The 26,868-nt window shown below is 38.1% G+C and overlaps 1 protein-coding gene across 1 annotated transcript in view; it reads left to right on the forward strand.

The window, feature by feature from the left end:
* Positions 1-26,868, forward strand: part of COL6A5 (collagen type VI alpha 5 chain) — a 124,468-nt gene that overhangs the window by 95,205 nt on the left and 2,395 nt on the right. The window lies entirely within an intron of this gene.

Raw genomic sequence — 26,868 nt, forward strand, 5'->3', positions numbered from 1 at the left:
GCTTCCTATAGGAAAGGACTCTGCCAAGAATTTACATGGATTTTCCCATGAATACCCATGCAGCAAATATGTATTTGACTCCTGTTCTGAATTAAGTCCCATGCTAGTCTTTTGGGGGGTTAGAGAGATTTAAAAAAAAAAAAAGGTTCAGACAGAGGCCCTGTCTTCAAGGAGCTTGTATTCTGATAATCAAAGTATACTCTGAGTAAAAAAAAAAAAAAAAAAAAAGCCTAATACAAGTAAGAAAGTATTCAGTTTAATAAAAAGTGCAGATGGAATGCTTTGGGGGCCAGTATTCATTTCAGCATTGTATTCACTGTCTCACTTGATGATCAAACAATGCATGAGAAATAATAGTAATGACAGAAGCTACCACTTATTTAGTGCAACTATGCGCCGGGCACTTTATATACATGATTTAACTTAATCCTTACCCTGAAAATCTATTATTATTATTATAATGACTATTACATATTACAGATGAGGACACTGATGCAAAGGTTAAGATCCTCAAGCAACAGCACACAGCTTGTAAGCGGCAGAGCCAGGATTCAAATCCATGCCCATTTCCACAAAAACGTTAACTTAACAATGTAGTCTGTGTTGTCTGGCAAGGGCATTGTTTGCATTTTCAAATGACGGAATATATCCAGCTGCCAAATTTCACGATCATCATGTCATCAATGGGAGAGCTTTTTTTAAAACAATTTTGGTGGTACAATTCAATTTTTAAATTTTAATTTAATTATTTTTCTCTCATGCTTTTTTATAAACCATACATGAATAAAGCCATAAATATTTATTAATTCTTTTTTTAGCATCTTTATTGGAGTATAATTGCCTTAAAATGTTGTGTTAGTTTCTGCTGTATAACAAAGTGAATCAGCTATACAGATACTTATAAACCCATATCCCCTCCCTCTTTCATCTCTCTCCCACCCTCCCTATCTCACACCCCATCCCACCCTTGTAGGTGGTCACAAAGCACCGTGCTGATCTCCCTGTGCTATGCAACTACTTCCCACTAGCTATCTATTTTATATTTGGTAGTGTATATATGTCCATGCCACTCTCTCACTTCGTCCCAGCTTACCCTTCGCCCTCCCTGTGTCCTCAAGTCCATTCTCTGCGTCTGCATCTTTATTCCTGCCCTGCATGTCGGTACAGCAGAACCATTTTTTTTTTTTAGATTCCATATATATATGTTAGCATATGGTATTTGTTTTTCTCTTTCTGACTTACTTCACTGTCTATGACAGACTCAAGGTCCATCCACCTCATTACAAATTACGCAATTTCATTTCTTTTCATGACTGAGTAATATTCCATTGTATATATGTGCCAGATCTTCTTTTTTTTTTTTAACGTTTTTATTGGAGTATAATTGCTTTACAATGCTGTGTTAGTTTCTGATTTATAACAAAGTGAATCAGTTATACATATACATATGTTCCCATATCTCTTCCCTCTTGTATCTCTCTCCCTCCCACCCTCCCTATCCCGCCCCTCTAGGTGGTCACAAAGCACCAAGCTGATCTCCCTGTGCTGTGTGACTGCTTCCCACTAGCTATCTATTTTACATTTGGTAGTGTACATATGTCCCAGCTTACCCTTCCCCTCCCCATGTCCTCAAGTCCATTCTCTAGTAGGTCTGCATCTCTATTCCCGTCTTGCCCCTAGGTTCTTCATGACCAATTTTTCTTCTTTTCTTTTTTTTAAGATTCCATATATATGTGTTAGCATACGGTATTTATTTTTCTCTTTCTGACTTACTTCACTCTGTATGAAAGACTCTAGGTCCATCCACCTTGCTACAAATAACTCAATTTCGTTTCTTTTTATGGCTGAGTAATATTCCATTGTATATATGTGCCACATCTTCTTTATCCATTCATCTGTTGATGGACACTTAGGTTGCTTCCATGTCCTGCCTATTGTAACTAGTGCTGCAATGAACATTGTGGTACATGTCTTTTTGAATTATGGTTTTCTCAGGGTATATGCCCAGTAGGGGGATTGCTGGGTCATATGGTAGTTCTATTTTTAGTTTCTTGAGGAACCTCCGTACTGTTCTCCATACTGGCTGTCTCAATTTACATTCCCACCAACAGTGCAAGAGGGTTCCCTTTTCTCCACACCCTCTCCAGCACTTATTGTTTCTAGATTTTTTGATGATGGCCATTCTGTCCAGTGTGAGGTGATACCTCATTGTGGTTTTGATTTGCATTTCTCTAGTGATTAGTGATGTTGAGCATCTTTTCATGTGCCTGTTAGCCATCTGTATGTCTTCTTTGGAGAAATGTCTATTTAGGTTTTCCACCCATTTTTGAATTGGGTTGTTTGTTTTTCTGATATTGAGCTGCATGAGCTGCTTATAGATTTTGGAGATTAATCCTTTGTCAGTTGCTTCGTTTGCAAATATTTTCTCCCATTCTGAAGGTTGTATTTTCGTCTTGTTTATGGTTTCCTTTGCTGTGCAAAAGCTTTTAAGTTTCATTAGGTCCCATTTGTTTATTTTTGTTTTTATTTCCATTTCTCTAGGAGGTGGGTCAAAAAGCATCTTGCAGTGATTTATGTCATAGAGTGTTCTGCCTATGTTTTCCTCTAAGAGTTTTATATTGTCTGGCCTTACATTTAGGTCTTTAATCCATTTTGAGTTTATTTTTGTGTATAGTGTTATGGAGTGTTCTAATTTCATTCTTTTACATGTAGCTATCCAGTTTTCCCAGCACCACTTATTGAAGAGACTGTCTTTTCTCCATTGTATATTCTTGCCTCCTTTATCAAAAATAAGGTGACCATATGTGCATGGGTTTATCTCTGGGCTTTCTATCCTGTTCCATTGATCTATATTTCTGTTTCTGTGTCAGTCTTGATTACTGTAGCTTTGTAGTATAGGAAGTCAGGGAGCCTGATTCCTCTAGCTCCGTTTTTCTTTCTCAAGATTGCTTTGGATATTTGGGGTCTTTTGTGTTTCCATAGAAATTGTGAAAATTTTTGTTCTAGTTCTGTGAAAAATGCCATTGGTAATTGGATAGGGATTGCACTGAATCTGTAGATTGCTTTTGGTAGTATAGTCATTTTCACAATGTTGATTCTTCCAATCCAAGAACATGGTATAGCTCTCCATCTGTTTGTATCATCTTTAATTTCTTTCATCAGTGTCATAGTTTTCTTCATACAGGGCTTTTGTTTCCTTAGGTAGCTTTATTCCTAGGCATTTTATTCTTTTTGTTGAAATGGTAAATGGGAGTGTTTCCTTAATTTCTGTTTCTGACTTTTCATCATTAATGTATAGAAATACAAGATATTTCTGTGCATTAATTTTGTATCCTGCTACTTTACCAAATTCATTGGTTAGCTTTAGTAGTTTTCTGGTAGCATCTTTAGGATTCTCTATGTATACTGTCATGTGATCCGCAAACAGTGACAGTTTTACTTCTTTTCCGATTTGGATTCCATTGTTTTCTTTTTCTTCTCTGATTACCATGGCTAAAACTTCCAAAACTGTCTTGAATAATAGTGGTGAGAGTGGGCACCCTTGTCTTGTTCCTGATCTTAGAGGAAATGGTTTCAGTTTTTCACCATTGAGAACGATGTTGGCTGTGGGTTTGTCATATATGGCCTTTATTATGTTGAGGTGGGCTCCTTCTATGCCTGCCTTCTGGAGAGTTTTTATCCTAAATGGGTGTTGAATTTTGTCAAAAGCCTTTTCTGTATCTACTGAGATTACCCTACGGTTCTTATCTTTCAATTTGTTAATATGATATATCATATTGATTGATTTGCATATATTGAAGAATCCTTGCATTCCTGGGATAACCCCCACTTGATCATGGTGTATGACATTTTAGTGTGCTTTTGGATTCTGTTTGCTAGTATTTCATTGAGGATTTTTGCATCTGTGTTCGTCTGTGATATTGGCCTGTAGTTTTCTTTCTTTGTGACATCTTTGTCTGGTTTTGTTGTTAGGGTGATGGTGGCTTCGTAGAATGAGTTTGGGAGTGTTCCTCCCTCTGCTATATTTTGGAAGTGTTTGAGAAGGATAGGTCTTAGGTCTTCTCTAAATGTTTCATAAAATTCACCTGTGAAGCCATCTGGTCCTAGGCTTTTGTTTGTTGGAAGATTCTTAATCACAGTGTCAATTTCATTACTTGTGATTGGCTGTTCATATTTTCTATTCCTTCCTGGTTCAGTCTTGGAAGGTTGTACTTTCTATGAATTTGTCCATTTCTTCCAGGTTGTCCATTTTATTGGCATATAGTTGCTTGTGGTAGTCTCTCTGATCCTTTTTATTCTGCAGTGTCAGTTGTTACATCTCCATTTTCTTTTCCAGTTCTGTTGATTTGAGTCCTCTCCCTTTTTTTCTTGATGAGCCTGGCTAATGGTTTATCAATTTTGTTTATCTTCTCAAAGAATCAGCTTTTATTTTTCTTAATCTTTGCTATTGTTTCCTTCATTTCTTTTTCATTTATTTCTGAACTGACCTTTATGATTTCTTTCCTTCTGCCAACTGTGGGATTTTTTGGTTGTTGTTCTTCTTCTTTCTCTAATTGCCTTAGGTATAAGGTTAGGTTGTTTATTTGAGATTTTTCTTGTCTCTTGGGGTAGGATTGTATTGTTATAAACTTACCTCTTAGAACTGCTTTTGCTGCATTCCATAGGTTTTGGATCATCATGTTTTCATTGTCATTTGTCTCTAGGTATTTTTTGATTCCTCTTTGATTTCTTCAGTGATAACTTGGTTATTTAGTAGCATATTGTTTAGCCTCCATGTGTTTGTATTTTTTACAGTTTTTTCCCTGTAATTGATATCTTGTCTCATAATGTTGTTGTCAGAAAAGATATTTGATACGATTTCAATTTTCTTAAATTTACTGAGGCTTCATTTGTGACCCAAGATATGATCTTTCCTGGGGAATGTTCCATGTGAACTTGAGAGGAAAGTGTATTCTGTTGTTTTTGGATAGAATGTCCTTTAAATATCAATTAAGTCCACCTGGTCTAATGTGTCATTTAAAGCTTGTGTTTCCTTATTTATTTTCATTTTGGATGATCTGTCCATTGGTGAAAGTGGGGTGTTAAAGTCCTCTACTATTATTGTGTTACTGTCGATTTTCCCTTTTATGTCTGTTAGCATTTGCCTTATGTATTGAGGTGTTCCTATGTTGGGTGCATAAATATGTACAATTGTTATATCTTCTTATTGGATTGATCCCTTGATCATTATGTAGTGTCCTTCTTTGTCTCTTGTAACAGTCTTTATTTTAAAGTCTATTTTGTGTTATATGAGAATTGCTACTCCAGCTTTCTTTTGATTTCCATTTTCATGGAATATCTTTTTCCATCCCCTCCCTTTCAATCTGCATGTGTCTCTAGGTCTGAAGTGGGTCTCTTGTAGACAGCATATATACGGCCCTTTTTTTGGTATCCATTCAGCCAGTCCATGTCTTTTGTTTGGGGCATTTAATCCATTTACATTTAAGGTAATTATTGTTATGTATGTTCCTATTACCATTTTCTTAATTGTTTTGGGTGTGTTATTGTAGGTCTTTTCCTTCTCTTGTGTTTCCCACCTAGAGAACTTCCTTTAGCATTTGTTGTAGTGATGGTTTGGTGATGCTGAATTCTCTTGGCTTTTGCCTGTCTGTAAAGGTTTTAATTTCTCTGTGAAATCTGAATGAGATCCTTGCTGGATAGAGTAATCTTCATTGTAGGATTTCCCCTTTCATCACTTTAAATATGTCCTACCACTCCCTTCTGTCTTGCAGATTTCTGCTGAAAGATCAGCTGTTAACCTTATGGGGATTCCTTTGTGTGTTATTTGTTGCTTTTCCCTTGCTGCTTTTAGTATTTTTGATTTGTGTTTAATTTTTGATAGTTTGATTAATGTTACTATTTCCTTTCTCATATTAGAGAAATTTTCAACTATAATCTCTTCAAATATTTTCTCAGACCTTTTCTTTTTCTCTTCTTCTCTTGGGATCCCTATAATTCGAATGTTGGTGCATTTAATGTTGTCCAAGAGGTCTCTGAGACTGTCCTCAATTCTTTTCATTCTCTTTTCTTTATTCTGCTCTGCGGCAGTTGTTTCCACTATTCTGTCTTCCAGGTCCCTTATCCATTCTTTTGCCTCAGTTATTCTGTTACTGATTCCTTCTAGAGTATGTTTAATTTCATTAATTGTGTTGTTCATCATTGTTTGTTTGCTCTTTAGTTCTTCTAAGTCCTTGTTAAAAGTTTCTTGTGTTTTCTCCATTCTATTTCCAAGATTTTGGATCATGTTTACTATCATTACTCTGAATTGTTTTCAGGTAGACTGCCTATTTCCTCTTCATTTGTTTGGTCTGGTGGGTTTTTACCTTGCTTCTTCATCAGCTGCATATTTCTATGTGTTCTCATTTTGTTTAAGTTAGTGTGCTTGGGGTTGCCTTTTCACAGGCTGCAGGTTCATAGTTCGTGTTATTTTTGGTGTCTGCCCCCAGTGGATGAGTTTGGTTCAGTGGCTTGTGTAGGCTTCCTTGTGGGGGGAACTGGTGCCTGTGCTCTGGTGGGTGGGGCTGGATCTTGTCCTTCTTGTGGGCAGGGCCGAATCCTGTGGTATGTTTTGGGGTGTCTGTGAACTTAGTATGACTTTAGGCAGCCTCTCTGCTAATGGGTGGGTTTGTGTTCCTGTCTTGCTAGTTGTTTGTCATGGGGTGTCCAGCACTGGAGCTTGCTAGATGTTGGGTGGAGCTGAGTCTTAGTGTTGAGACAGCTCTCTGGGAGAGCTCTCACTGATTAATATTACATGGGGCCGGGAGGGCTCTGTTGGACCAATATCCTGGATTTGGCTCTCCCACCTCGGAAGCTCAGGCCTGACACCCGGCCGGAGCACCAAGAGTCTACCAGCCACACGGCTTGGAAGAAAAGGAAAAAAAAAAAAAAAAACGAACACATAGAATCCCCAAACAAATGGTAAAACAAATCTAAACAAACAAAATCACACAAAGAAACACACACACACACTCACAAAAAGAGAAGAAAAGAAAAAAGGAAAAGAGCAACCAAACCAATAAACAAATACACCAGTGATAACAAGCACTAAAAACGAAACTAAGATAAACATAAAACCAAAAGCAAATCAGACACAGAAAGCAAACCCCAAGTCTACAGTTGCTCCCAAAGTCCACTGTCTCAATTTTGGGAACATTTGTTGTGTATTCAGGTATCCACAGATGTAGGGTTTATCAAGTTGATTGTGGGGATTTAATCTGCTGCTCCTGAGGCTGCACAGAGAAATTTCCCTTTGTCTTCTTTGTTTGCACAGCTCCTGGGATTCAGCTTTGGTTTTGGCCCTGCCTCAGCATGTAGGCCACCCTCAGGTGTCTGTTCCCCACCTAGACAGGAGGGGGTCAAAGCAGTGGCTGATTAGGTCTCTTTTGCGCACTCAGGCTGGGGAGAGGGAGGGGTACCATAGCCATAATTGGAATGCGGGGCGAGCCTGCAGCAGCAGAGGCTGGCATGATATTGCAACAGCCTGAGGCACACCATGTGTTCTTCTATGGAAGTTGTCCCTGGCTTACAGGTCCCTGGCTGTGGTGTGCTGCACAGGCTCCAGAGGGTGTGTGGTAGTGTGACCTTCACTTGCACACAGGATTCTTGGTGACAGCAGCAGCATTAGCGGTCCATGCCCATTTCTGGGGTCTGAGATGATAGCCACAGCTCATGCCTGTCTCTGGAGCTCACTTAGGTCATGCTCTGCCATCTGTGAGCACACAGAACAGGAAGTCCCTCTCCTCATGCACCCCAAAACAATGGTCTGTTGCCTATCTAGCAGCTCCAGACTTTTTCCCAGACTCCCTCCTGGCTAACTGTGGTGAACTAGCCCCCTTCAGGCTGTGTTCATGCAGCCAACCCCAATCCTCTCCCTGGGGTCTGACCTCTGAAGCCCAAGCTTCAGCTCCCAGCCCCCACCCACCCCGGCAGGTGAGCAGACAAGCCTCTCAGGCTGGTGAGTGCTGGTCGACACCCATCCTCTGTGCAGGAATCTCTCCGCTTTGCCCCCTGCACCCCCGTTGCTGCACTCTCCTCCGTGGCTCTGAAGCTTCCCCCCTGCCCACCCCCCACCTCTGCCAGTGAAGGGTCTTCCTAATGTGTGGCAATTTTTCCTTCTTCACAGCTCCCTCCCAGAGGTGCAGGTCCCATCCCTATTTATTTGTCTCTGTTTTTTCTTTTTTCTTTTTTCAGGTACGTGGGGATTTTCTTGCTTTTTGTGAAGTCTGAAGTCTTATGCCAGTGTTCAGTAGGTGTTCTGTAGGAGTTGTTCCACATGTAGACGTATTTTTGATGTATTTGTGGGGAGGAAGGTGATCTCCACATCTTACTCCTCTGCCATATTGAAGGTCTCTTTAATTTAATTTCTAAAAATTCCTGCTTATGACTCATTTAGAGGACATAAGACCAGAATAAATTGGCCTTATAAACTACTTATAAACTCATCCAGAGGCCAGAGCAAAAACTAACACCATTAAAACCAAAATAACACTATTTACAATAACCAAGACATGGAAACAACCTAAATGTCCATCAACAGATAGATGGATAAAGAAGATGTGATGTATATATACAATGGAATATTACTCAGCCATAAAAAATAATGAAATAATGCCATTTGCAGCAACATGGATGGACCTAGAGATTATCATACTAAGTGAAATAAGTCAGACTGAGAAAGACAAATATTATATGATATCACTTATATATAGACTCTAAAATACAACACAAATGATATTATTTATGAAACAGAAACAGATTCACAGACATAGACAACAAACTTATGGTTACCAAAGTGGGAGGGATAAATTGGGAGTTCGTGATTAAAATATACACACTGCTATATATAAAATAGATATACATCAAGGACCTTCTGTATAGTACAAGGAACTACACTCAATATCTTGTAATAACTTATAATGGAAAAGAATCTAAAAAAGAATATATATATATATATATATATGTATAACTGAATCACTTTGCTGTATACCTGAAATTAACACAACACTGTAAATCAACTACATTTCAATAAAAATTTTAAAAAAACAAAGATTCATGTGGTCTGGGTATAAATAACTCCTAAGGCATGCATGACTTTTCTCAGTGTGCTGGTACCTTTCTGTAGATTGTTGTTTCAGAGTGTGACATAGATGGCAAGGGTGAGTCGTTTGGACCAAATGCCACCTAGAAAAGTCTAAGCCAAGAAAGATATTTTTTCTGTCTTCGGGGAAAATGATGAAGTTGATTTTAAGACAGTGACTCCTACTTGTTCAGGCAAGTGGTGGAGAGAGGAACACATCTAACAAAACAAGAGATTGAAAAATATGTCTCTATTTCCCTTTGGCCTAAAATCAATGACACACAGTCAGAGACACATAAGAGACCATAAGAGACATGTGCCCCAGCCTAGAGCTTGACCAGTGGCCTCACCAGACAGGTCTGGGTTAGCAGTGTGAAATGGAGAGGAGTGTAAGTCATTCCAACTCCTCTGCAGTTAAAGTATGCGTAAACACAACAGAATGAGCTTGTACGCATGTCCATTGTGTTCCACTAATATCAGCTGACTTTGCATTTTTTGGAAATTCTGGTTTACAGAATATAGTATCATGGGTAGGATTTTCAGATATCTGAGACTTCTCTCTGTTTTTTTCCCTTCTAAAAAATATATTTATAGAGTGCTTAGGATATGCTAGGCACTGTGAAATTTTTATTTAATTCTCTCAAAAACCTTATAAGGTTATAGTTTATTATAACAATTTTATAAATTTTTAGATAATGTAACAGAGGCATGGGAGAGACTCAGAATCACAGAGCTAACAAATGGTATAGACTGACCTCAAACTCCAAAAGTTCTGCTCATAACTGTTCCACTGTTCCATAATGCCTAGAGAAGAAAATACTGCAAATTTTATTTAACGGCTTACTTTTGGAAGAAAATTTTCTTTAGTAGCTTCAATCACTAGGAATAGCATTGACTGAGACCCTTGTTCTTCAAACCAAGTCCTGGGCCTTTGGCAAGGTGGCTACTGTATCCCTTAATGTGTCTGTTCCACACTCAAATCTGATGAGCAGTTCTTCTGAAGGTGTTACACAGAGCTGGGTGCAAATCCTGCCTCTACCACTTACAGGCTGTCTTTTCTTGACCAAGTCATTTGCCCCCTCCAAGCCTCAGCTTGCTCATCTGTAAAATGGGTGCAATGATAATTTCATCCTTATAGTGCTGTGTGGAATATTAAATGAGAGGAGATAGGCATGAAGCTGAGCACAAGACCTGAAGCATACTGGATGCTCAATTCAATACTGAGAAAATGGAAAAATTGAAAAAGAAAGCATTGCCAGACTCATAGGAAGTTTTATAAAAAAGGTTAACTTGAAAAATATCTGCTGCAGTCCTTGTGGACAGAAATGTACATATAAAGTAGCCACAATTGTCCATATAGCTTGCCTATAGAGAACACATGGCTAATTTTGGACCCTGTACAAATTCCAAGGCAGACCACAAGATAACTCATGCGTGTCTTGAGATTTCTCACAAATACCATAGCTCCACAGCATATGCAATCCCAGTCCAGATGGCTCAATCTCCCTCAATTCCCTTTCCACCTCCGCTTCTCCCAAAAGTTACTGGAGTACACCTGGCCCTGTGGCTTAAATCTCAGCCGAAATTAGGCTAATCCCTGGGGGCACTTCCCTGGAAATCCAGCTGCATCCCTCATTCCTTTCAAGCCATAACAAGTGAGCAAACCCTTCCTCCTCTGCCATTCTGAGGAAATTCTTCCACAGAGTTAGAGATAAGAATTTGACATGGTGACATTTCCAGAAAATACACAACATTGCTCTGAGCTGTGGGTAACCTTTATCCACACTTCTGCCAGATTTTCTTGAAGGAAAATGTTTTTAAAGGCCCAATCTTTCCTAATAAGATAATTTAGACTCAAAGCAGAATAATCATAGGTGATTATTTAGTGTTTGACTAAATTTTAAAGTTCAGCATTTAACTTCTTTGATTCTCATGCTAATCCTGTAATAGGTAGAAAACCTATTTTTAGAGATTTTAGAGGTAAAATATACCTCTTTAGAAAATAGTTCTGCTGGGTACTTTGGAAAAGGATTGAGATTTTGCTCATTTATAAAGAGAAAACGGGAAAAAAAGAGTACTATTTCTGGTGTGGGCAATGTATGAAAAAATATTATACTAACATGATAAGTCAACCCTTCCTCTTATTTTAATGAAGTATAGTTTATTTACAATATTATATTAGTTTCAGTTGTACAACATAGTGGTTCAATATTTTTATAGATTATATTTCATTTAAAGTTATTATAAAATATTTGCTATATTCCCTGTGCTGTACAATATATCCTTGTAGCTTATTTACTTTATACATAGTAGTTTGTACCTCTTAATCCCCTACCTCTATCTTGCCCCTTCCCCCTTCCCTCTCTTCACTGGTAACCACTGGTTTGTTCTCTGTATCTGTGAGTTTGTTTCATTACATTCATTTATTTGTTTTATTTTTTAGATTCCACATAAAAGTAGAAACATACAATATTTGTCTTTGTATGACTTATTTCACTAAGCATGGTATCCTCCAGGTCCATCTATGTTGTTGCAAATGGCAAAATTTCATTTTTTTTAATGATTGAGTAATATTTCATGTGTGTGTGTGTATGTATATGTATATGTATGTGTGTGTGTGTATATATATATATATATATATATATATATATATATATATGTAATGTCTTCTTTATCTATTCATCAGATGGTGGACACTTAAGTTGCTTCCATATCTTGGCTATTGTAAATAATGCTGCTATGAACATTGGGGTGCATGTATCTTTTCAAATTAGTGTCTTCACTTTCCTCAGATACATACCCAGGAGTGGGATTGCTGGATCATATGGTAGTTCTGTTTCTAGTTTTTTTGTGTGTGGAACCTCCATACCATTTTCCATAGTGGCTGCACCAATTTACATTCCCACCAACAGTGTAGGAGGGTTCTCTTTTCTTCACATCCTCACCAGCATTTGTTATTTGTGACTCTTTGATGATGGCTATTATGACAGGTGTGAAGTGATATCTCACTGTGGTTTTGATCTGTATTTCTCTGATGATTAGCAATGTTGATCATCTTTACATGTGCCTGTTGGCCATCTGTATGTCTTCTTTGTAAAAAAGGTCTCTTCAGGTCTTCTGCTCTTTTTTTGATTGGGTTGTTTTTTTGATATCAAGTTCTACGAGCCCTTTATATATGTTGAATATTAACCCCTTATCAGTCATATCATTTGCAAATATTTTCTCCCATTCAGTAAGTTGTATTTTTGTTTTGTCGATGGCTTCCTTTGAGGTGCAAAAGCTTTTAAGTTTCATTAGGTCCCATTTCTTTATTTTTGCTTTCTTTTTTCTTTGCCTTAGGAGCCAGATCAAAAAAATATTGCTACAATTTATGTCAAAGAGTGTTTTGCCTATGTTCTCTTGTAGGAATTTTGTGGTTTCTGGTCTTATATTGAAGTGTTTAATCCATTTTGAGCTTATTTTAGTATATGGTATGAGGAAATTTTCTAATTTCATTGTTTTACATGTAGCTGTCCAGTTTTCCCAGTACCACTTATTGAAGAGGCTCTTTTCTCCATTGTATATTCTTGCCTCCTTTGTTGTAGACTAATTAACCATAAGTGTGTGGGCTTATTTCTGGGCTCTCTATTCTGTTCCATTGATCTATGTGTCTGTTTTTGTGCCAGTACCTTGCTGTTTTGATTATTGTAGCTTTGTAGTATAGTCTGAAGTCTGGGATGGTGGTATCTCCAGCTTTGTCCTTTTTTCTCAATATTGCTTTGGTTATTCAGGATCTTTTGTGGTTTCACATGAATTTTAGGATTATTTGTTCTAGTTTTGTGAAAAATGTCATAGATATTTTGGTAGAGATTGCATTAAATCCATAGATTGCTTTGGATAGTGTGGACATTTTAACAATATTAATTCTTCTAATCTGCAAACACAGGCTATCTTTCCATTTATTTGTATCACCTTTAATTTCCTTCATTCATCAATGTTTTATAGTTTTCAAGGTATAGGTCTTTCACCTCCATGGTTAAGTTTATTCCTAGGTATTTTATTCTTTTTGATGTGATTTTAAACAGGATTGTTTTCCTGCTTTCTCTTTCTGAGAGTTCATTATTAGTGTATAGAAAAGCAACAGATTTCTGTATATTAACCTTGTATCATGCAACTTTACTGAATTCATTTATTAGTTCTAATGGTTTTTTGGTGGAGACTTTAGAGTTTTCCATATATAGTGTAGTGTCATCTACAAACTGTGACAATTTTACTTCTTCCCTTCCAATTTGGATGCCTTTTATTTCTTTTTCTTGTCTGATTACTGTCACTAGGATTTCCAATACTATGTTAAATAGAAGTGGCAAGAGTGGATATCCTTGTCTTGTTCCTGAATTTAGAGTAAAACCTTTCAGCTTTTCATCATTGCATATGATGTTAGCTGTGGGCTTGTCATAAATGACCTTTATTATGTTAAGATGTGTTTCCTGCATATCCACAGATTTTGCTTTGTTTTGTTTTGTTTGCTTTTAATTTATTTTTTTAAATTTAAGTATAGTTGATTTACAACGTTGTGTTATTTTCAGGTGTAGGTCAAACTGATTCACTTATGTGTGTGTGTGTGTTGTATACATATATATAGATTTTTTCAGATTCTTTTCCCATATAGGTTATTACAAAATATTGAGTATAGTTCCCTGTGCTATAAAGTTTTTATCATGAGTGTATGTTGAATTTTGTCAAATGCTTTTTGCATCTATTGAGGTGATCATGTGATTTTTGTCCTTCCTTTTGTTAATGTGGTGTATCACACTGATTGATTTGTGAATATTGAGCCATTGTTGCGTTCCTGGCATAAATCCCACTTGATCATGGTGTATGATCCTTTTTATATATTGTTGAATTAGGTTTGCTACTATTTTGTTGAGGATTTTTGCATCTATATTCATCAGAGATATTGGCCAGTAATTTTCTTTTTTTTGTAGTGTCTTTTTCTGGTTTTGGTATCAGGGTAATTTTGGCCTCCTGCAATGAATTTGGGAGTGTTCCCTCCTCTTCAATTTTTTGGAATAGTTTGAGAAGGATAGGTATTAGCACTTTGTTGTATGTTTGGTAGAATTCCCCCATGAAGCTGATCATGTTCTGGACATTTGTTTGCTGGGAGCTTTTTGATTACTAATTCAATTTTAATACTAGTGACCACTCTGTTCAGACTGTGTATTTTTTCCTGATTCAGTCTTGGAAGATTGTATGTTTCTAGGAATTTATCCATTTCTTCTAGGTTGTCTAATTTGTTGACATGTAACTGGTTTTTTTTTCTTTAATTTTTATTGGAGTATAGTTGATTTACGATGTTGTGTTACTTTCTGCTGTACAGCAAAGTGAATCAGTTATACATATACATATATCCACTCTTTTTTTAGATTCTTTTTCCATATAGGTCATTACAGAGTATTGAGTAGAGTTCCCTGTGTGATATAGTAAGTCTTTATTAGTTATCTATTTTATATATAGTAGTATGTATGACATGTAACTATTGATTGTAGTATCTCATGATGTTTTGTATCTCTGTGATATCAGTTGTAATTTCTCCTTTTTCATTTCTACCCCTTCCTCTTCTACCAGAACTTTTATGAAATAATTTTCCTTATGTTTTAACAAAGTGTGTTGATTGGCCTTTTTTAAAAAGCCAAAATGGAGATCCTGGTGGCAGAGCAGGTAATGATTAGTAAATTCCAGGATTGTAAACTCAAAAGGAAAGAAATGTCCATTTAACTAATCTTCACACATCCTGATACACTATTGCCAAGAACTCTAGAAGAGGTTTTGTCAGTATTTTAGGGCTGAAGTATATTACATTGCATCCATTGCATAGACAAATATATGTATGCTTTTGTCTGCACTTCCAGTTTTATATTTAGTAATTAAGAATCTTGATATCGATCAAAAATTCTAAGAATTTGAAACTAGGTTCTTGGTGGAGGATTGGAGGTCCATAGATTTCAAACAGCTCATGAAATGTAAAATCTTGTTCAATGACTATGAATGTATTGATAAAGGAAAAGTCTGGTACATTAATGACCAGTTCTTAGTCCTTTGTAAGAAGGGAGAGAATATAGGAATATCTCAAACAAGATGGTTAGTTCTCATCTATTAGAAATGCCCAAGGTGAAGTAATAGGAACTGTATTTACCTACCAATTGAAATAACAAAAAGAAATATATATATATATATATATATATATATGAAATGAAACAACAATTGTCAGGACACTGGACTTCAAGAAATAAAAGTGATCCCTGAGAGATGAGAAACCAATGAGATGAACCCTATGATTTCTCCACCTTACTGCCAAGAGAGAGTTTCCAGGCCATGGTTCAGGAAGGGGAATTCAGGTGGAACCCAGTATACTCCTTGAGATGAGGAAACAGAGCTGAGAGTTCAGGGAGAACAAGGTGGTAAGAGTTCACAGGACAGAACACCAGAGAGGAGAGAGCTGTGCAGAGAGAGAAACCCAGAGCTCTACAGAGTATGCCCCTTCATCATTCATCAGAGTGCTGATAGCATGAGCATGTGAGGAAATGACCTGAGCATGGGGGAACATTCTTCTGAAAGAATTAGAGGATAATGCCCATTGCTCACAGGGCCAGGGATAGTGCCTGTTACCACCAGCGAGACTGGAAAAACTCATAATTCATAGAGTACTGGGAAGAAAATTCAGGAAGGTCTTGCTTCAGTAGTGGGGAATAAATAGCCTTAAATTAAGTACCACTCTGCACATACCTAACAAATCATAACAGCAAGACCCAAAAAGATCAAACCATTTTCATGTAACTTATCTCCCAAAACAAATCATATGGATATTTATAAGAATATAAAACTATCCCATATCCAAAAAGGCAAATTTCATAATGTCTGGCATAAAAAGCAGAAAGAACCCATCATCAAAAGTACAATCGAAAACTACATCCAGGAGGAGAGAAGATGGCGGAAGAGTAAGACGCGGAGATCACCTTCCTTCCCACAGATACAGTAGAAATACATCTACACGTGGAACTGCTCCTACAGAACACCCACTGAACGCTGGCAGAAAACGTCAGACCTCCCAAAAGGCAAGAAACTCCCCCTGTACGTGGGTAGGGCAAAAGAAAAAAGAAATAACAGAGACAAAAGAATAGGGACGGCACCTGCACCAGTGGGAGGGAGCTGTGAAGGAGGAAAGATTTCCACACACTAGGAAGCCCCTTCGCGGGCAGAGACTGTGGGTGGCAGAGGGGGGAAGCTTCGGAGCCACGGAGGAGAGCTCAGCCACAGGGGTGCGGAGGGCAAAGCGGAGAGATTCCCGCATGGAGGATCAGTGCCGACCAGCACTCACCAGCCCGAGAGGCTTGTCTGCTCCCCCGCCGGGGCGGGCGGGGCTGGGAGCTGAGGCTCGGGCTTCGGTCGGATCGCAGGGAGAGGACTGGGGTTGGCGGCATGAACACAGCCTGAAGGGGTTAGTGCACCACAGCTAGCCGGGAGGGAGTCCGGGAAAAAGTCTGCAGCTGCCGAAGAGGCAAGAGACTTTTTCTTCCCTCTTTGTTTCCTGGTGCGCGAGGAGAGGGGATTCAGAGCGCCGCCTAAATGAACTTCAGAGACTGGCGCGAGCCGCGGCTATCAGCGCGGCCCCACAGCAACAGGGGCGCAGAAGAAAAAACGGAGAGATTCCCGCACAGAGGCTCGGCGCCGAGCAGCACTCACCAGCCCGAGAGGCTTGTCTGCTCACCCGCCGGGGCGGGCGGGCCTGGGAGCTGAGGCTCAGCTTTGGTCGGATCGCAGGGAGAGGACTGGGTTTGGCGGCGTGAACACAGCCTGAAGGGGTTAGCGCACCACAGCTAGCCGGGAGGGAGACCGGGAAAAAGTCTGCAGCTGCCGAAGAGGCAAGAGACTTTTTCTTGCCTCTTTGTTTCACGGCGCGCAAGGAGAGGGGATTCAGAGCGCTGCCTAAATGAACTCCAGAGACTGGAACGAGCCGCGACCATCAGCGCGGACCCCAGAGACGGGCGTGAGATGCTGGGGCTGCTGCCGCCGCCTCCAAAAATCCTGTGTGCGAGCACAGGTCACTCTCCACACCGCCCCTCCCGGGAGCCTGTGCAGCCCGTCACTGTCAGGCTCCCGTGATCCAGGGACAACTTCCCCAGGAGAACGCACTGTGCACCTCAGGCTGGTGCAACGTCACACCGGCCTCTGACGCCGCAGGCTTGCCCCGCCTCCTCTGTACCCCTCCCCCCCCCCCCCCCCCCGCGGCCTGGGTGAGCCAGAGCCCCCGCAGCAGCTGCTCCTTTAACCCCGTCCTGTCTGGGCGGGGAACAGACGCCCTCAGGCGACCTACACGCAGAGGCGGATCCAAATCCAAAGCTGATCCCCAGGAGCTGTGCGAACAGAGAAGAGAAGGGGAAATCTCTCCCAGCAGCCTCAGAAGCAGCGGATTAAAACTCCACAAACAACTTGATGTGCCTGCATCTGTTGAATACCTGAATAGACAACGAATCATCCCAAATTCAGGAGGTGGACTTTGGGAGCAGGATATATTAATTTTTCCCCTTTTCCTTTTTTTGTGAGTGTATATGTATATGCTTCTGGGTGAGATTTTGTCTGTATAGCTTTGCTTTATAATAGCTTTATTTTACTTCACTATATTATAGCCTCTTTCTTTCTTTCTTTCTATTTTTTCTCCCTTTTACTCTGAGCCGTGTGGACGAAAGGCTCTTGGTGCTCCAGGTAGGCATCAGGGCCGTACCTCTGAGGTGGGAGAGTCAACTTCAGGACACTGGTCCACAAGAGACCTCCCAGCTCCACGTAATACCAAATGGCAAAAATCTCTCAGAGATCTCCATCTCAACATCAAGACCCAGCATCACTCAATGACTAGCAAGATACAGTGCTGAACAACCTATGCCAAACAAGTAGCAAGACAGGAACACAGCCCCATCCATTAGCAGAGAGGCTGCCTAAAATCATAATAAGGCCACAGACACCCCAAAATACACCACCAGATGTGGACGTGCCCACCAGAAAGACAAGATCCAGCCTCATCCACCAGAGCTCAGGCACTAGTTCCCTCCACCAGGAAGCCTACACAACCCACTGAACCAACCTTAGCCACTGGGGACAGATACCAAAAACAACGGGAACTACGAACCTGCAGCCTGTGAAAAGGAGACCCCAAACACAGTAGGATAAGCAAAATGAGACGACAGAAAAACACACAGCAGATGAAGGAGCAGGGTCAAAGCACACCAGACTTAACAAATGAAGAGGAAATAGGTAGTCTACCTGAAAAAGAATTCAGAATAATGATAGTAAGGATGATCCAAAATCTTGGAAATAGAATAGACAAAATGCAAGAAACCTTTAACAAGGACGTAGAAGAACTAAACAGGAACCAAGCAATGATGAAAAACACAATAAATGAAATTAAAAATACTCTAGATGGGATTGATAGCAGAATAACTGAGGCAGAAGAAAGGATAAGTGACCTGGAAGATAAAATGGTGGAAATAACTACTGCAGAGCAGGATAAAGTAAAAAGAATGAAAAGAACTGAGGACAGTCTCAGAGACCTCTGGGACAACATTAAACACACCAACATTCGAATTATAGGGGTCCCAGAAGAAGAAGAGAAAAAGAAAGGGACTGAGAAAATATTTGAAGAGATTATAGTTGAAAACTTCCCTAATATGGGAAAGGAAATAGTTAATCAAGTCCTGGAAGCACAGAGAGTCCCATACAGGATAAACCCAAGGAGAAACACGCCAAGACACATATTAATCAAACTGTCAAAAATTAAATATTAGGAAAACATATTAAAGGCAGCAAGGGAAAAACAACAAATAACACACAAGGGAATCCCCATAGGGTTAACAACTGATCTTTCAGCAGAAACTCTGCAAGCCAGAAGGGAGTGGCAGGATATACTTAAAGTGATGAAGGAGAAAAACCTACAACCAAGATTACTCTACCCAGCAAGGATCTCATTCAGATTCGATGGAGAAATTAAAACCTTTACAGACAAGCAAAAGCTGAGAGAGTTCAGCACCACCAAACCAGCTTTACAACAAATGCTAAAGGAACTTCTCTAGGCAAGAAACAGAAGAGAAGGAAAACACCTACAATAACAAACCCAAAACATTTAAGAAAATGGGAATAGGAACATACATATCGATAATTACCTTGAATGTAAATGGATTAAATGCTCCCACCAAAAGACACAGGCTGGCTGAATGGATACAAAAACAAGACCCATATATATGCTGTCTACAAGAGACCCACTTCAGACCTAGAGACACATACAGACTGAAAGTGAGGGGATGGAAAAAGATATTCCATGCAAATGGAAATCTAAAGAAAGCTGGAGTAGCAATTCTCATATCAGACAAAATAGACTTTAAAATAAAGACTATTACAAGAGACAAAGAAGGACACTATATAATGATCAAGGGATCGATCCAAGAGGAAGCTATTACAATTGTAAATATTTATGCACCCAACATAGGAGCACCTCAATACATAAGGCAAATACTAACAGCCATAAAAGGGGAAATCGACAGCAACACAATCATAGTAGGGGACTTTAACACCCCACTTTCACCAATGGACAGATCATCCAAAATGAAAATAAATAAGGAAACACAAGCTTTAAATGATACATTAAACAAGATGGACTTAATTGATAGTTATAGGACATTCCACCCAAAAACAACAGAATACACATTTTTCTCAAGTGCTCATGGAACATTCTCCAGGATAGATCATATCTTGGGTCACAAATCAAGCCTTGGTAAATTTAAGAAAATTGAAATCGTATCAAGTATCTTTTCCGACCACAACGCTATGAGACTAGACATCAATTACAGGAAAAGATCTGTAAAAAATACAAACACATGGAGGCTACACAATACACTACTTAATAACGAAGTGATCACTGAAGAAATCAAAGGGGAAATCAAAAAATACCTAGAAACAAATGACAATGGAGATACGAAGACCCAAAGCCTATGGGACACAGCAAAAGCAGTGCTAAGAGGGAAGTTTATAGCAATACAAGCCTACCTCAAGAAACAGGAAACATCTCGAATAAACAACCTAACCTTGCACCTAAAGCAATTAGAGAAAGAAGAACAAAAAAACCCCAAAGCCAGCAGAAGGAAAGAAATCATAAAGATTAGGTCAGAAATAAATGAAAAAGAAATGAAGGAAACAATAGCAAAAATCAATGAAACTAAAAACTGGTTCTTTGAGAAGATAAACAAAATTGATAAACCATTAGCCAGACTCATCAAGAGAAAAAGGGAGAAGACTCAAATCAATAGAATTAGAAATGAAAAAGGAGAAGTAACCACTGACACTGCAGAAATACAAAAGATCATGAGAGATTACTACAAGCAACTCTATGCCAATAAAATGGACAACCTGGAAGAAATGGACAGATTCTTAGAAATGCACAAACTGCCGAGACTGAACCAGGAAGAAATAGAAAATATGAACAGACCAATCACAAGCACTGAAATTGAAACTGTGATTAAAAACCTTCCAACAAACAAAAGCCCAGGACCAGATGGCTTCACAGGCGAATTCTATCAAACATTTAGAGAAGAGCTAACACCTATCCTTCTCAAACTCTTCCAAAATATTGCAGAGGGAGGAACACTCCCAAACTCATTCTACGAGGCCACCATCACCCTGATACCAAAACCAGACAAAGATGTCAAAAAGAAAGAAAACTACAGGCCAATATCACTGATGAACATAGATGCAAAAATCCTCAACAAAATACTAGCAAACAGAATCCAACAGCACATTAAAAGGATCATACACCATGATCAAGTGGGGTTTATTCCAGGAATGCAAGGATTCTTCAACATACGCAAATCAATCAATGTGATACACCATATTAACAAATTGAAGGAGAAAAACCATATGATCATCTCCATAGATGCAGAGAAAGCTTTCGACAAAATTCAACACCCATTTATGATAAAAGCCCTGCAGAAAGTAGGCATAGAGGGAACTTTCCTCAACATAATAAAGGCCATATATGACAAACCCACAGCCAACATTGTCCTCAATGGTGAAAAACTGAAACCATTTCCACTAAGATCAGGAACAAGACAAGGTTGCCCACTCTCACCACTATTATTCAACATAGTTTTGGAAGTGTTAGCCACAGCAATCAGAGAAGACAAAGAAATAAAAGGAATCCAAATCGGAAAAGAAGAAGTAAAGCTGTCACTATTTGCAGATGACATGATACTATACATAGAGAATCCTAAAGATGCTGCCAGAAAACTCCTAGAGCTAATCAATGAATTTGGTAAAGTAGCAGGATACAAAATTAATGCACAGAAATCTCTTGCATTTCTATACACTAATGACGAAAAATCGGAAAGTGAAATTAAGAAAACACTCCCATTTACCATTGCAACAAAAAGAATAAAATATCTAGGAATAAACCTACCTAAGGAGACAAAAGACCTGTATGCAGAAAATTATAAGACACTGATGAAAGAAATTAAAGATGATACAAATAGATGGAGAGATATACCATGTTCCTGGATTGGAAGAATCAACATTGTGAAAATGACTCTACTACCCAAAGCAATCTACAGATTCAATGCAATCCCTATCAAACTACCACTGGCATTTTTCACAGAACTAGAACAAAAAATTTCACAATTTGTATGGAAACACAAAGGACCCTGAATAGCCAAAGCAATCTTGAGAACGAAAAATGGAGCTGGGGGAATCAGTCTCCCTGACTTCAGACTATATTACAAAGCTTCCGTAATCAAGACAGTTTGGTACTGGCACAAAAACAGAAATATAGATCAATGGAACAGGATAGAAAGCCCAGAGATAAACCCCCACACATATGGTCACCTTATCTTTGATAAAGGAGGCAAGCATATACAGTGGAGAAAAGACAGCCTCTTCAATAAGTGGTGCTGGGAAAATTGGACAGGTACATGTAAAAGTATGAAATTAGAACACTCCCTGACACCATGCACAAAAATAAACTCAAAATGGATTAAAGACCTAAGTGTAAGGGCACACACTATCAAACTCTTAGAGGAAAACATAGGCAGAACACTCTATGACATACATCACAGCAAGGTTCTTTTTGACCCAGCTCCCAGAGAAATGGAAATAAGAACACAAATAAACAAATGGGACCTAATGAAACTTAAAAGCTTTTGCACAGCAAAGGAAACCATAAACAAGACCAAAAGACAACCCTCAGAATGGGAGAAAATATTTGCAAATGAAGCAACTGACAAAGGATTAATCTCCAAGATCTACAAGCAGCTCATGCAGCTCAATAACAAAAAAACGAACAACCCAATCCAAAAATGGGCAGAAGACCTAAATAGACATTTCTCCAAAGAAGATATACAGATGGCCTACAGACACATGAAAGAATGCTGAACATCATTAATCATTAGAGAAATGCAAATCAAAACTACAATGAGATATCATCTCACACCAGTCAGAATGGCCCTCATCAAAAAATCTAGAAACACTAAATGCTGGAGAGGGTGTGGAGGAAAGGGAACACTCTTGCACTGTTGGTGGGAATGTAAATTGATACAGCCACTACGGAGAACAGTATGGAGGTTCCTTAAAAAACTACAAATAGAACTACCATACGACCCAGCAATCCCAATACTGGGCATATACCCTGAGAAAACCATAGGTCAAAAAGAGTCATGTACCAAAATGTTCATTGCAGCTGTGTTTACAATAGCCAGGACATGGAAGCAACCTAAATGTCCATCGACAGATGAATGGATAAAGAAGATGTGGCACATATATACAATGGAATATTACTCAGCCATAAAAAGAAATGAAATGGAGGTATTTGTAATGAGGTGGATGGAGTTAGAGTCTGTCATACAGAGTGAAGTAAGTCAGAAAGAGAAAAACAAATACAGTATGCTAACACATATATACGGAATCTAAGGAAAAAAAAAAAAAAGGCTATGAAGAACCTAGTGGCAAGACAGGAATAAAGACACAGACCTACTAGAGAATGGACTTGAGGATATGGGGAGGGGGTAGGGTGAGATGTGACAGGGTAAGAGAGTGTCATGGACATTTATACACTACCAAATGTAAAATAGATAACTAGTGGGAAGCAGCCGCATAGCACAGGGAGATCAGCTCGGTGCTCTGTGACCACCTAGAGGGGTGGGATGGGGAGGGTGGGAGGGAGGGAGATGCAAGATGGAAGAGAAATGGGAACATATTGTATATGTATAACTGATTCACTTTGTTATAAAGCAGAAGCTAACACACCATTGTAAGGCAATTATACTTCAATAAAGATGTTTTAAAAAAAAAAAAAAAGTACAATCACTCAAAACCAAATCAGAACTGACAAAGATGTTAGAATTAACAAAGAAATTAAAACAGTTATTGTAACTATACTCCATATGTTAAAAAGTTAAGCAGAGACATGGAAAATGTAAAAAAAAAAAAATTAAATAGAATTTGTAGAGATGAAAGCTGCAGTGCCTAGGATGAACAATACACTGGATGGGATTAATGGGAAGTTAGATTTGATAAAAGAAAAGACTAGTGACCTTGAAGATGTAGCCATAGAAATTATCCAAAATAAAACTCAAGGAGAATAAAGACTTTAAAAAAAAAATGAAAAGATCCTCAGTGGGTTTCAATACCTCTCTCAATAACTGACAAAAGAATAGACAGAAAATCAGCAGGAATATCGTAGGCCTGAACAACAGTATCAGTTAATTTGACCTAATTGATATTAATAGAACACTGCACACAAAATAGCAAATACACATTCTTTTCAAGTACATGTGAAACATTTACCAAGACAGACCTTACTGTAGACCATAAAACAATTCTCAAAATTGGAAAGGTTTCAAATCATTCCAAGTATATTCTCTGACCTAAACAGAATTAAGTTGAAATCAATAGTAGGAAGATCTTTGAAAAATCCCCAAGTATTTGGAAACTAAATAAAGCACTTCTAAATAATCCATGGTCAAAGAAAAAAGCAAAGGCAAAGTTAGCAAGTATTTTGAAATAGATGAAAATGAAATCACAATATACTAGAATTTGTGAGATTCCACTAAAGCAGTACTTAGGATGTCATTCATAGCATTAAATGCCTATACTGGTAAAGAAGAAAGTTTTCAAATCAATGACCTCAACTTTCATCTTAAGAAATTAGAAAAAGAAGAACAAGTTAAACCTAAGGTAAGGAGAAGAAAGGAAGTAATAAAATTAAAGCAGAACTCAATGAAATAGAAAAGAGAAAATCAATAAAACCAAAAGTGGTTTTTTGATAAGATGAACTAAATTGATAAACCCATAGTCAAACTCACCAGTAAAAAAGAAATTACACAAATTATCACTATCAGGAATGAGAGAGGAGAAATATTCTACAGATATTAAAAGGATAATCAGGGAATATTATAAGCAGTTTTTGCCTATAAGTTAGAGATTTTAGGTGAAATAGGCAAATTAGTTGCAATGCACGAATTACCAAGCCTCACTCAAGGAAAAGTAACCTAAATATTCCTAAACCTATTAAAGAAATTGAATTTGTAGTTCAAAACTTTCCATAAAGAAAACTCCAAGCCCAGATGACTTCACTGGTGACTTCAACAGAACATTTAAGGAAGAAATAATATCAATTCTACATAAACTCTTCCAGAATATTAAATAGGAAGGAATGCTTACAAACTCATTCTTTGAGGCCAAAACCAGACAAAGACATTACAAGTAAAGGAAACTACAGACCAACATTCCTCGTGAACATAGGTGCAAAAATTCTAAACAAAATATTAGCAAATCAAATGCAACCATATTAGCTTGATGTGGCAATCATTATACAAGGTATATTTATATCAAAACATTGTACACTTTATTATTAATTTTTTTATTCAATTTTTAAAATTTTTTATTGAAATATAGTTGATTCACAATGTTGTGTTAACTTCAGGTGTACAGCAAAGTAATTCAGTTATACATACATATATATGTGTATCTATATATTCTTTTAAAAATCCTTTTCTAGTATAGGTTATTACAAGATATTGAGTATAGTTCCCTGTGCTATACAGTAGGCCCTTGTTGATTATCTATTTTACATATAGTAGTGTGTATATGTTAATCCCAAACTCCTAATTTATCCCTCGCCCCTTGCTTTCCCCTTTGGTAACCATAAGTTTCTTTTCTGTGTCTGTGAGTCTATTTCTGTTTTTGTAAATAAGTTCATTTGTATCATTTTTTTAGATTCCACATATAAGCAATATTATATGATGTTTGTCTTTCTCTGTCTGACTTACTTCACTAAGTATGATCATCTCTAGATCCATCCATGTTGCTGCAAGTGGCATTATTTTATTCTTTTTTATGGCTGAGTACTGTTCTATTGTGTATATATACCATATCTTCTCTATCCATTCATCTGTCAATGGACACTTAGGTTGCTTCCATGTCTTGGTTATTGTAAATAGTGCTGCTATGAACATTGGGGTGCATGTATCCTTTCGAATTATAGTTTTCTCCAGATATATGCCCAGGAGTAGGATCACTGGATCATATGGTAGTTCTATGTTTAGTTTTTTAAAGAACCTCCATACTGTTCTCCATAATGGCTGCACCCATTTACATTCCCACCGACAATGTAGGAGGGTTCCTTTTTCTCCACACCCTCTCTAGCATTTCTTATTTGTATACTTTTTGATGAATGTTGTACACTTTAAATATATACAAATTTTATTTGTCAGAAAAAAATCCTACAATAGATAAAAAAAGATAATGTGGCGTTGACCCCAGGAATCCAGAGATCATTGAGCATTCAGAAGTCATCTGATAGTATTTGTCTTGTTAATAACATTATCCCTGGTGTTGTTTTTCTGCATTCTATTTCAATATTAAACTTTTGTGGCATTTATACAGGTTAATCAATTCATTTGTGAGGGTGGTTGCTGTGAGGATTAAATAAAGTAATAGATGCAAAGCATGAATAATGGGCCAAGCACAATTGGACAGTAATAAGTTTTTGCCAGTTAGGAATCTACTTCTTGCTTGATTAGGTTCACAAACATACTTCTTTCATAGAAAAAAAAAAAGAATATTGACCACGTCCTCCTGTCTTTCTGAGCTGACATTTCCTGTTGTGACCTCACCAACCAGCCATCGTCCCCATGATTGCAGACATGGTTTCATGACCCTTTAGAGCAGAGCCACTTGAAGTGCTGGCCTCCAACAAGATAAGAAGTTAGCATCAGAGTGTAACTGGGGCACTGTTTCCTTCCTTGAGAAGGTCTTGATACAAAAAATAAATAAATAAAATAAAATCAGATGAAATAATTTGTGTGCTTAGTGATGTAGTTGACTTATATCATGGTGCAAACTTCTTATCTTGTCATGGGCCAATAAGCCGTTTGCGGACTGGTACTTTGAGTACCAAGGTCTTAGAGTATGTCATGTCTTACACAGAATTTGGATTCTAAAGTCAGCATTTATACTTCTTCTCATGACATCATACTATGGTGCATATTTTAAGCATGTATATAAAGATGTCATCAATAAATGTGACTTTGACATATTTACTTTTCTCTTGGGGTCATTACGTATAATGAAATCTCATGCAGTATGTACTCCAAATTTTGTAACCATGTGGCATGCACTAAAAATCACTGTATGTTTTTCACCTTGCATATGAAAATAGCTGGAGGATCCATCAACCCTTTGAC

Source organism: Eschrichtius robustus, chromosome 6 (assembly GCF_028021215.1).
Source record: "Eschrichtius robustus isolate mEscRob2 chromosome 6, mEscRob2.pri, whole genome shotgun sequence".
NCBI classification, from domain to species: Eukaryota; Metazoa; Chordata; class Mammalia; order Artiodactyla; family Eschrichtiidae; genus Eschrichtius; species Eschrichtius robustus.